The 12,579-nt window shown below is 45.1% G+C and overlaps 1 protein-coding gene and 1 pseudogene across 50 annotated transcripts in view; one reads left to right on the forward strand and one right to left on the reverse strand.

Annotated features, from left to right (window-relative positions):
- ATXN2 (ataxin 2) overlaps window positions 1-12,579 on the reverse strand; it is a 146,707-nt gene that overhangs the window by 117,514 nt on the left and 16,614 nt on the right. The gene's annotated exons all lie outside the window — the stretch shown is intronic.
- LOC101059240 (interferon-induced transmembrane protein 3-like) lies at window positions 11,237-11,697 on the forward strand (annotated as a pseudogene).

A 12,579-nucleotide genomic window follows, 5' to 3' on the forward strand; every position in this document is an offset into this window, starting at 1 on the left:
CCACGGCATTCATATCACCTCTGACTTATGTACCAAGAATGCTTCCTGACAGGAAACTCAAGTCTCTCCCAATGATCTACCCGTTGCTCATAAACTTATCCCTTTCTGGAGGCCACAAAACAATTGTATTCCCCTTCAAAAGACTATCAGTGGAGGAGAGGGGAGTATAGCTGAAACAACGTTGGCCATTTACTGATAACTGCTAAAGCTGAGTGACAGGTACATAAGATTCATCCAGCTGTTCTCTTTCTAAATACGTTGAAATTTTACATTTTAAAAACCTTATTAGTGTTTACTTTAAGCTCATTTCATTTTCTAACTGAAACATATTCTTCCAAATGTGTTTCCTTACTTTCAGTGAGGACCCCCTCCAATTCTTCTATCACACTGTGAACCAAATTTTTTCTACATACACCATGTGTATAGCAATCCCTGTACTTTAGCACAAACTCTTCCCGCCTGGAACTTCCTCCTCTCTTCATGGCCTCACTGAAAACTGCTTATCTTCCTTGAAGATCCATCTCAACTCTCATTATTTTGAAGCCCTTTTTTCTTCACTGCCCACCCATGGCAGTCCCCTCCCAGTGCTACCAATTTAAACTATCTGCATGCCTGCCTTCTCTACTACACTGGGTAACCTGGAAGCAGAGATAATGTTTCATTCATCTTTGTCTCTGTCCTCGTCTGACAGCATCAAATGTGTAATGAATTAATGAATATACAAACTCAATGAAACGCTAAACTGTATCCATTCATACTGTACTACCCCAAGCCCATCAATACCACTTTTCAACCTTAACTTGCTGGTGTAGTTTCTACTGGTTTCCAAACATGCTAATAAGAACAGCTAAAAGTTACTGAGCACTTATTACTTGCCAGGCATTGCTTTAAGCGTGTTACATGTTTAATTCATTTAATCCTCTTCCATCCCCTTTTTACAGGGGAAGAAACTTAAGCATAAGTGAAAATAACTTGCCTTACATCACGAAGTATGAAGGAGCAGGGATGCGAATACTAATTGTAAAGTCCCTGCTCCTGTGTACAACAAGGAAGACAAATCATAATCTCAAATGCAAGCTTCAAATCCCAAAATTCAGATTTGGGAAAGGGGATTAGGATGCCAATAGGAATACTGACCTGTAAAAAGAAAAAGTAACTTTAGGCATTCTCCACAAAACAGTGTGAGGGAAAATGGTAATCTTTTTATTCTTGTAATTTATAGTAAGCTACTACTGAATAAGAAAGCTAACTTGTACTAGACAAAGTTAAGTTCTACAGGAAGTTTTTGATTATTAGAATTAGTTTCATGGAAAATTTGGGCTAGATCTTAAAGGGTAAGTATGAGGATCTCGAATGGCAGAACAATGATGGAGGAGCAAGCAAGAGGCAGACACTGGGCACTGGACCTCCACAAGCAGTGAGGAAGGAGACCATCTCGATTTAAATGGAGGTCGTATTTTTGAAGAGTTAATGGGAAACATGACCAGAAAGGTAAAATGGAGTTCTATTAGGGGTCAGCAAATGCCCATGGCCTATTTTCACATGGCTTAAAGCTCAGAATATTTTTTACACTGTAAAGAGCTTTTAGGTCAGGCACGGTGGCTCACACCTGTAATCCCAGCACTTTGGGAGGCAGAGGTGGGCAGATCACCTGAGATCAGGAGACCAGCCTGACCAATGTGGCAAAACCCCATCTTTACTAAAAATACAAAAATTAGCTGGGCGTGGCAGCATGTGCCTGTAATCCCAGTTACTCGGGAAGCTGAGACAGGAGAATCGCCTGAACCCAGGAGGTAGAGGTTGCAGTGAGCCAAGATTGCACCACTGCACTCCAGCCTGAGCAACACAGCAAGACTCTGTCTCAAAAAAAAAAAAAAGGGCTTTTAAAATATGTAAAGAAAACGTGCAAACATACACAAAAAAATGGGACTGTATATGGACTGCAAAGCCTAAAATATTTACTATCGGGCTGGGCACGGTGGTTCACACCGGTAATCCCAGCACTTTGGGAGGCCGCAGCAGGTGGATCACCTGAGGTCAGGAGTTCAAGACCAGCCTGACCAAAATGGTGAAACCCCCATCTCTACTAAATACAAAGAAATTAGCCGAACGTGGTGGCACATGCCTATAACCCCAGCTACTTGAGAGGCTGAGGCAGGAGAATCACTTGAACCCGGGAGGCAGAGGTTGCAGTGAGCCAAGATGGCACCATTGCACTCCAGCCTGGGTGACAAGAGCAAAACTCCATCTCAAAAAAAAAACAAAAAAAAACAAATTTACTATCTGGCCCTTTACGAAGTTTGACAGGCCTTGGATTAGGTCATAGAAAGCTTTGAAGGTAGACTCCCTCAGGCTTGGGAATAGGGTGATTTTTAAGCAGAGGGGTAACCCAACACAAGTAGAGTTGAAGTCTAACAGCAAAAGGTAGGCTAGGTTAAACCCATGGATAAAATTAATGTATCGCAGTAATTAAGAATAAAATGTACAACCTCCTGATATTGTTTGGCCCAAATAAATAACAGCATAGCCAAGAATTTGCCTAAAGTCACAGAGGAAAGGAATTATTTTCTCAACTATTATATTCCTTCCCTCTGGAAGACTAACATGTACTGCTGAAGTCTTGTTCAGTGTCCTTCTAGCCTCAGACTTTGCAGCCTACCAACATGGACTGAGACAGGGAAAGCGTGGGCAAGTGAGTTCCATACTCTAATTTTCCTACAGAAGCATCCTAAGTGGTGTGTGGGTTCTCAGATCAAGTCACAAACACATTCACAGCCCATGATATCGTACAACACTACTTTTTAGTTCAAATTAATTATGAGTAACAACAGACTATCTGCCAAAATAGGGAGCTGCAGAAAACTAACCATCATTTATGATGTTGTTTCCAAATTTCAAAATTTAAAAAAAAAAAATTATAAACAAACTTTTTGATTGAAACTCACTGATAGAGAACTGCCAGGACTAAAGCATGGTTGATTGAAGAAATTTTATTGCTGACAATAATCACTGGATTGTTTTCTTCATTATTGTTATTATTTTTATTTATTTATTTATTTATTTTTTGAGACGGAGTCTTGCTTTGTTGCCTAGGCTGGAGTGTAATGGAGCGATCTCACCTCACTGCAACCTCCACCTCCCAGGTTCAAGCGATTCTCCTTGCCTCAGCCTACTGAGTAGCTGGGATTACAGGTGCTTGCCACCACGCCTGGCTAACTTTTTTGTATTTTTAGTAGAGACGGAGTTTTGTCATGTTGGCCAGGCTGGTCTCAAATTCCTGACCTCAGGCGATCCACACGCCTCGGCCTCCCAAACTGCTGGGATTACAGGCATAAGCCACTGCTCCCAGCCTTCTTCACTGATTTTTACTTGTTTTTGTCATATCTCTATATTAGAAGCAATGGAACAGTTATTAAAAAGCAAAGACTTTGAAATCTCACAAGGTTAAAAATCTCAGCTTTGTCACTTCCTATCTCTTTGACCTAAAGGCAATTTCCTTAATTTCTCCAATCCATCACTTCCTCATCTGTAAAATAGATATGGCACTACCAGCCTGACAGGCTGGGCTGTTGTAAGGCTTAAAAGATATACAAGTAATGCTCTTGGCACAGCTCTCCTGAAACCTAATAGGCACATAATAAATGGTATTTTATGACATAACATTTATTACATAAATAAAATGTTCATCATCTCTTTTCACATCATAGATAGCTAAATGTGTTTTTTCTTTCTTTTTTTTTTTTTTTTTTTTTTCAGAAAAAATGGCCACTACTACCACTTGGCTCAGAAATGCTAGTCTTTATTTTCTGAAATGTTTTATATAGAAAAAATTTAATAATAAATAGACATTCTTATATATTTCCTTACCCTTTTAGATTGGGTTAAAAAGTATGGAGACTTCCGGCTGGGTGCGGTGATTCAAGCCTGCAATCCCAGCACTTTGGGAGGCTGAGGCAGACAGATCATGAGGTCGGGAGATCGAGACCTTCGTGGCTAACACAGCGAAACCTCGTCTCTACTAAAAATACAAAAAAATTAGCCGGGCGTGGTGGCGGGCGCCTGTAGTCCCAGCTACTCGGGAAGGTGGAGGCAGGAGAATGGCGTGAACCCGAGAGGCGGAGCTTGTAGTGAGCCAAGATCGCACCACTGCACTCCAGCCTGGGCGACAGAGCAAGACTCTGTCTCCAAAAAAAAAAAAAAAAAGGTATGGAGACTTCTTATAGCATTTATAGACTATGAACAATTAAATTCCCTGAATTCCGTATCTGTCACAAATGTAAATTCCTCATTTTCTTTTCTTTTCTTTTTTTTGGCGGTGGGGGGATAGGGTCTCACTCTGTCGCCTGGGATGGTATACAGTGGCGCAATCATAGCTCACTGCAACCTCCAATTCCTGGGTTTAAGTGACCCTCCTGAGTCAGCCTCCCAAGTAGCTGAGACTATACGCATGCACCACCATGCCCAGCTAATTTATTTTTGTAAAGATGGGGCCTCACTATGTTGCCTAGGCTGATCTTGAATTCCTGAGCTCAAGCGACTCTCCTCCCTTGGCTTCCCAAAGTGCTAGAATTACAGGTGTGAGCCACTGTGCCCAGCCAAAATTCCTCATTTTCTTTTCCGTTTTTCATACTGTTGAAGTATAGTCCTTCACCCAGTGAAGCTACTGACTCAAGTTCCTGGTTGATTAAAAGAAACTATTAATAACATTTTTTAATACCATCACTAGTTTTCTTTCTTTCCAGAGATCCAAAATACAATGACAGTAACTCATCTCTGCCACCTTCTGAGTGAATTTGAATAGGTCATTTAACCTCTCTGGGCCTTCATTTCCTCATGGGTAAAATGAGGACAGGATAACAGATTATCTAACAGGGCTATGTGGTAATCACATGAGATTATGTATGCCCTGGGAGAATAAACTCACGGTGGGGTCCGGTTCACTCAACCCTGTTTCCCTCCCTTTTTAATTATGACCCTAATCAATTTTTCAAGCTGAGGTCAGAAAGCTTCTCAAACATACTTATTTCTGGGCATAGCCAGTGGCTGTCCCTGAAGCACTAAAAAGAACAAGACCCTTAGCAACATACCAGACTGCTGATAAGAGGGGCTGGAGCACAGTGCTGTGATCATAGCTCCTGCAATCTTTAACTCCTGAGCTCAAGCAATCCTCTCGCTTCAGCCTCGTAGTAGCTGCGACTACAGGTGTGTGCTGCCATCCCCCATTAATTAAAAAATATTTTTTGTAGAGATGGGGTCTTGTTATGTTTCTCAGCCTGGTCTTGAACTCCTGGCCCTTCCCATTTCAGCCTCCCCATGACGTGGGGAGGTTTACAGACATGACCCAGGCCCATTCTTCTGATTTTGTTTGTTTTCCTCTTCATCTAAAAGAACTCCTTTCAAGATTTTATGAGACAGAAGTAAACATTAGCATCTCAAACACCTCAATGCCATAAGGTGGCAGGGGCAATGAGAACTTTCTGCCTAGTCTATACTACCACATAAGCTCCAGAAAGAGAGACCTCATCTGGCTTATTCACTACTGTATTCCCAAGCCTCACAAGCAGGAGGTACTCCAAAAATAAAAAAAGGGGAGGAAATTAAACGTGGTATGCCTATAAATGCCATGCTTTCTACATGACAGGGTCAACTACTACTGCTTAATAATAAAACCAATAGTCAGCCAGGCGCAGTGGCTCACGCCTGTAATCCCAGCACTTTGGGAGGCCAAGGCGGGTGGATCATGAGGTCAGGAGTTCCAGAACAGCCTGGCCAAGATGGTGAAACCCTGTCTCTACTAAAAATACAAAAATTAGCCAGGCACGGTGGTGGGCGCCTGTAATCCCAGCTACTTGGGAGGCTAAGACAGGAGAATCACTTGAACCTGGGAGGCGGAGGTTGCAGTAAGCCGAGATCATGCCACTGCACTCCAGCCTGGGCGACAAGAGACTAACTCTGTCTTAAAATAACATAACATAACATAACATAACATAACATAACATAACATAACATAACATAACATCAAACCAAACCAAACCAATAGTCTGGCCAGGCACCACGGCTCACACCTATAATTCCGCCACTTTGGAAGGTCGAGGTAGGCGGATCACTTGAGAATAGGAGTTTGAGACCAGGCTGACCAACACGGTGAAACCCCATTTCTACTAAAATTACAAAAATTAGTCAGGCACGGTAGTGCACGTCTGTAGTCTCAGGTACTTGGGAGGCTGAATCACCTGAACACAGGAGGCGGAGGTTGCAGTGAGCTAAGATTGCGCCACTGCACGCCACTGTACTCCAACCTGGGCAACAGAGTGAGACTCCATCTCATAAAAATAAAAATTAAACCAACAGTCACATATTCAACAAATTATTATTATTATTTTGAGACACAGTCTCACTCTGTCACCCAGGCTGAAGTACAGTGGCACGATCTCTGCTCACTGCAACCTCTGCCTCCCGGGTTCAAGAGATTCTCCTGCCTCAGCCTTCTGAGTCACTGAGACTGTAGATGAGCCACCCACAAATGGCCAATTTGTGTATTTGTAATAAACACAGGGTAGGCCAGGTGTGGTGGCTCACGCCTGTAATCCCAGAACTTTGGGAGGCCGAGGCGGGCGGATCACAAAGTCAGGAGTTCGAGACCATCCCAGATAACACGGTGAAACCCCATCTCTACTAAAAATAAAAAAATTAGCCAGGCATGGTGGCGGGCGCCTGTAGTCCCAGCTACTTGGGAGGCTGAGGCAGGAGAATGGCATGAACCTGGGAGTCGGAGGTTGCAGTGAGCCGAGATCACGCCACTGCACTCCAGCCTGGGCGACAGAGCGAGATTCCGTCTCCAAAAAATAAATAAATAAATAAACAAACAAACCAACCCAGGGTTTCACCACGTTGGCCACGCTGGTCTCGAACTCCTGACCTCAGGTGATCTGCCCGCCTCGGCCTCCCAAAGTGCTGGGATTACAGTCGTGAGCCACTGCGCCTGGCCACAACAAGTTAATTGATAACTTACTAAGCATACAAAGTTGTACAAAACACTTGTTCCTACTGTCAAGATGCTCTAAATCTAGAAGGAAGATAATGCAAATATTTCCAAACAAGTCAGATCGCAAATAAACACATGCACCGCATGTTTCAATTATTTATTTATTTATTTATTTTTTTGAGACAGAGTCTCGCTCTGTTGCCCAGGCTGGAGTGCAGTGGCACGATCTCGGCTCACTGCAAGCTCCACCTCCCGGGTTCACGCCATTCTCCTGCCTCAGCCTCCCGAGTAGCTGGGATTACAGGCGCCCGCCACCACACCCGGTTAATTTTTAGTATTTTTAGTAGAGACGGGGTTTCACCGTGTTAGCCAGGATGGTCTTGATCTCCTGACCTTGTGATCCACCCGCCTCGGCCTCCCAAAGTGCTGGGATTACAGGCGTGAGCCACCGGGCCCGGCCCGCATGTTTCAATTAACAACAGACCTATATACAATGATCAACCAGTAAGTTAAGGTAAATTTATTCTTAAAGAAAGATATTTTTGACCAGGCGTGATGGCTCACACCTGTAATCCCAGCACTTTGGGAGGTCAAGGTGGGCAGATCACTTGAGGTCAGAGGTTAAAAGTCTTAACTCCTAACCACAGTGAACTTTCTGTCTGCAGAAAAGAGCATTGGTCAACAGTTCACAAAACGGCTAGGCATGATGGCGTGCACCCACAGTCCCAGCTACGTGGGAAGCTGAGGTGGGAGGATTGCTGGAGCCCAGGAGTTCAACGCCCTGGGCAATACAGCAAGACTTCATCTCTGGCCAGGTGCGGTGGCTCACGTCTATAATCCCAGCACTTTGGGAGGCCGCGGCAGGTGGATCACCTGAGGTCAGGAGTTCGAGACCAGCCTGGCCAACATGGTGAAACCCCGTCTCTACTAAAAATACAAAAATTAGCCAGGTGTGGTGGCACGCACCTGTAATCCCAGCTATTCAGGAGGTTGAGGCAGGAGAATCGCTTGAACCCAGAAGACAGAGACTGCAGTGAGCCAACATCACGCCACTACACCCCAGCCTGGGCGATAGAGCGAGACTCCATCTCAAAAAACAAAATAAGAAAGATATTTATCAATTTAGTGTATCCTAACTGTTCAGTGTTTGTCTACAGTAGCATACAGTAATGTCCTAGGCCTGCACATTCACACACCACTGATAAATGACTCATCCCAAGCAACTTCCTGTCCTGCAAGCTCCATTCATGGTAAGTGACCTATTCAGATATACCACTTTTATCTTTTACGCTGTATTTTTACTCACCTTTTCTATGTTTAGATATGTTTAGATTCACAAATACTTAACATTATGTTACATCTGCCAACAGTGTTCAGTACCGCAACATGCTATACAGATTTGTAGCCTAAGAGTAATACTCTGTACGACAACCTATGTGTCTAGTAGGTATACCATCTAGGCTTGTGTAAGTAAACTCTATATTTGTACAATGATAAGATCACCGAAAAAATTTCTCAAAACACATCCCCATCATTAAGCAATGCATAAACGTAGTTTCTCATCACCAAAGATGGTATGAATGTCAAATAAACACATGAAAAAATGCTCAATATCACTGGGCATTAGGGAAATGCAAATTAAAACCACAATGAGGCCAGGCACAGGGGCTCATATCTATAATCCCAGCACTTTAGGAGGCTGAGGTAGATGAATCACTTGAGCCCAGGAGTTCAACACCACCCAGGGCAACATAGTGAGACCTCTTCTCTACTAAAAATCAAAGCAAACTACCAGGTGTGGTGGTACATGCCTGTGGTCCCAGCCAGGAGGCTGAGGCAGGAGGATCACTTGAGCCCAGGAGGTCAATGTTGCAGTCAGACAATATCTCACCACTGCACTCCACCCTGGGTGACAGAGCAAGACCCTGCCTCAAAAAAAAATTCATACACTGCTAGGGGAAGAAAATATAGTAGTCACTTTAGCAAACAGTTTAGCAATTACTTTTAAAATTAAATAAACACTCACAGGATTATATGTACCCTGGAAAAATAAACACTTGCCACAAAACCCAGCAATCTCATTTCTACGCATTCCAACCAAGAGAAATAAAATCGTATGTTCACACAAAACCTGTACATAAATATTCATACCAGCTTTATTTATTTATTTTTTTGAGACGGAGTTTCACTCTTGATGCCCAGGCTGGAGTGCAATGGTGCAATCTTGGCTCACCACAACCTCTGCCTCCCGGGTTCAAGCGATTCTCCTGCCTCAGCCTCCTGAGTAGCTAGGATTACAGGCATGCGCCACCACGCCTGGCTAATTTTGTATTTTTAGTAGAGATGGGGTTTCTCCATGTTGGTCAGGCTGGTCTCAAACTCCCAACCTTAGGTGATCCGCCTGCCTCGGCCTTCCAAAATGCTGGGATTACAGGCGTGAGACATCGCACCCGGCCTCCAGCTTTATTTTTAATAGCCAAAACCTGCTAACTCAATGTCCACCACTAGATGAACAAACTGGTACATGCATACAATAGACTACTACTCAACAATAAGCAGAAAGAAACTACTAACATGCAATAGTACAGATGACCTTTTTTTTTTTTTTTTTTTGAGATAAGAGTCTCACTATGTCACCCAGGCTGGAGTGCAGTGGCGTGTTCTTGGTTCACTGCAACCTCCTCCTCCCGGGTTCAAGTGATTCTCCTGTCTCAGCCCCCCCGAGTAGCTGGGATTACAGGAGCACGCCACCGTGCCTGGCTAATTTTTGTACTTTTAGTAGACACAGGGTCTCACCATGTTGGCCAGGCTGGTCTCGAACTCCTGACCTCAGGTGATCCACCCACCTCAGCCTCCCAAAGTGCTGGGATTACAGGCGTGAGCCACCGGGCCCAGCCAGAGATAAGGTCTTGCTGTGTTGCCCAGGGCCTTGAACTCCTGGGCTCCAGCGATCCTCCCACCTCAGCTCCCCAAGTAGCTGGGACTATGGGTGCACGCCATCACACCTAGCCATTTTGTGAACTGCTGACCAATGCTCCTCTCTGCAGACAGAAAGTTCGGTGTGGTTAGGAGTTAAATGGGAAGAAGGAGGAGGCTGGGTGCAGTGGCTCATGCCTGTAATCCCTCCCAACACTTTGGGAGGCCAAGGCAAGAGTTTCACTTGAGCCCAGGAGTTTGACACCAGCCTGGGCAACAGAGCAAGATCCTATCTCCGAAAAATAAAAATAAGAAAAGTAATTAGCCGGACATGGTGGTACACACCTGTAGCCCCAGGTACTCAGCAAGCTGAGGTGGGATGATGGGATGATTGCTTGACCCCAAGAATTCGAGGTTACACAGTTACAGTAAGCTATGATCGTGCCACTACACTCCACCCTGAGCAACAGAGGAAGATTCTGTCTCCAAAAAAGAAAAAAAAAAAAAAAGATGACAACGGAACGGGAGGTGGGTGTAGTCCCAGCTACTAAGGAGGCAGAATCATCTGGGCTCAGGAGTTCAAGGTCAGCCTCAGCAACATGAGGAGACCCTGCCTCTTAGGAACAAAAGGGGAGGGGGAGAGAGAAGGGGAGGGAGGGAGGGAGGGAGAGAGGAAGGGTTGGGAGAGACAGAGAAAGAAAAAGAAAGGAAGAAATAAAAAGGAGAGAAAGGAAGGAAAGAAGGGAAGAGGGGAGGAGGCAGCGGGGAGGGGAGAAAAGGAGAGGAGGGATGAAGAAAAAGAAAGGAAACGACAGAGAAAGGCCAGGCATGGTGGCTCATGCCTATAATCCCAGCACTGGGAGGCCGAGGCAGGTGGATCACCTGAGGTCATGAGTTCGAGACCAGCCTGACCAACATGGTGATACCCCATCTCTACTAAAATACAAAACCTAGCCGGCTGTGGCGGCAGGTGCCTGTAGTCCCAGCTACTTGGGAGGCTGAGACAGGAATAGCTTGAACCCAGGAGGTGGAGGTTGCAATGAGCCAAGATTGCCCCACTGCACTCTAGGCTCGGCAACAGAGCGAGACTCCATCTCAAAAAAAAAAAAAAGAAATGTATTAGAAATAAAAGTACATCAGATTCTAATGCTAGTTATGCAGCCAATGATGAGATACTCTGGTAAATAACCCTCTTGGTCTCAATTTCTTCACCCGTAAACAGAATGAGTACTAAAAAACCACCAGAGCCAGAGAAATCCAAACTACCAGGGAAAGGGAGGGGCCCACTGAGAACCACCCCAGCAACCCGACCACAGCTGGTCTTCCCTGGACACCATGAACCACAATGTCCAAACCTCTTCACTCCTGCCAACATCGGCCATCCCCCTAACTATGAGATGCTCAAGGAGGAGCAAGAGGTGGCTGTGCTGGGGGCACCCCACAACCCTGCTCCCCCAATGTCCACCGTGATCCACATCCACAGCGAGAACTCCATGCCCGACCATGTCGTCTGGTCCCTGTTCAACACCCACTTCATGAACTCCTGCTGCCTGGGCTTCATAGCATTGGCCTACTCCGTGAAGTCTAGGGACAAGAAGATGGTTGGCGACCTGATCAGGGCCCAGGCCTATGCCTTCACCGCCAAGTGCCTGAACATCTGGGCCCTGATTGTGCGCATCATTACGACCATTCTGCTCAGCATCATCCCAGTGTTGATCTTTCAAGTCTATCAACAGATCAGGAGGCATCATCTAGGCCAGGAGCTCTGCCCATGATCTGATTCCCATGTCCTCCATTCCTCGCCCTGCCCCCAGAGCCAAGTTCTCTATCAGCCGTTTATCCTCACACACTTTTCTACAATGGCATTCAATAAACTGCACGTGTTTCTGGTTTAAAAAAAAAAAAAAACACCAGAGCCATTCCAACTCCAAATGCGTTTGACTCTACATTGTTGAACATCTACTATGTGCCAAGAACAGAACATAAGAAGAATTTAGGCTGGGTGTGCTGCCTCATGGCCTTAATCCCAACACTTTGGGAGGCCAAGGCAAGAGGACTACTTGAGGGCAGAAGTTCAAAACCAGCCCGGGTAACAGTGAGACTGTCTCTACAAAAATTTTTTTAAATTGTAGGGCGCAGACACTTTGGGAGGCCAAGGCGGGCAGATCACTTGAGCTCAGGAGTTTGAGACCAACCTGGGCAACATGGTAAGACCCTGTCACTACTAAAAATACAAAAAATTAACCAGGCATGATGGCGCACACATGTGGTCCCAAGCTACTCGGGGGGCTGAGGCAGAAGAACTGCTTGAACTCGGGAGGTGGAGGTTAGAGTGAGCAGAAATTGCACCACGCACTCCAGCCTGGGTGACAAAGCGAGACGGTGTCTCAAAAAAAAAAAAGAATTGCAGGGTGTGATGTTGCATGTGCCTGTGGTCCCAGCTACTCAGGAGGCTGAGGTGGGAGGATCACTTGAACCCAGGAGTTAAAGGCTGCAATAAGCCATGATCACAATACTGTACTCCAACCTGGGCAATACAGCAAGATCCCATCTCAAAAAATAAATACATAAAAACAGAAAATATTAAGACTTTAGTATCTCAGTTTTTTTGTTTGTTTGTTTTTTTGAGACGGAGTCTCGCTCTGTTGCCCAGCAGGCTGGAGTGCAGTGGCACCATC

This window comes from Pan troglodytes, chromosome 10, assembly GCF_028858775.2.
Source record: "Pan troglodytes isolate AG18354 chromosome 10, NHGRI_mPanTro3-v2.0_pri, whole genome shotgun sequence".
Taxonomy (NCBI): domain Eukaryota; kingdom Metazoa; phylum Chordata; class Mammalia; order Primates; family Hominidae; genus Pan; species Pan troglodytes.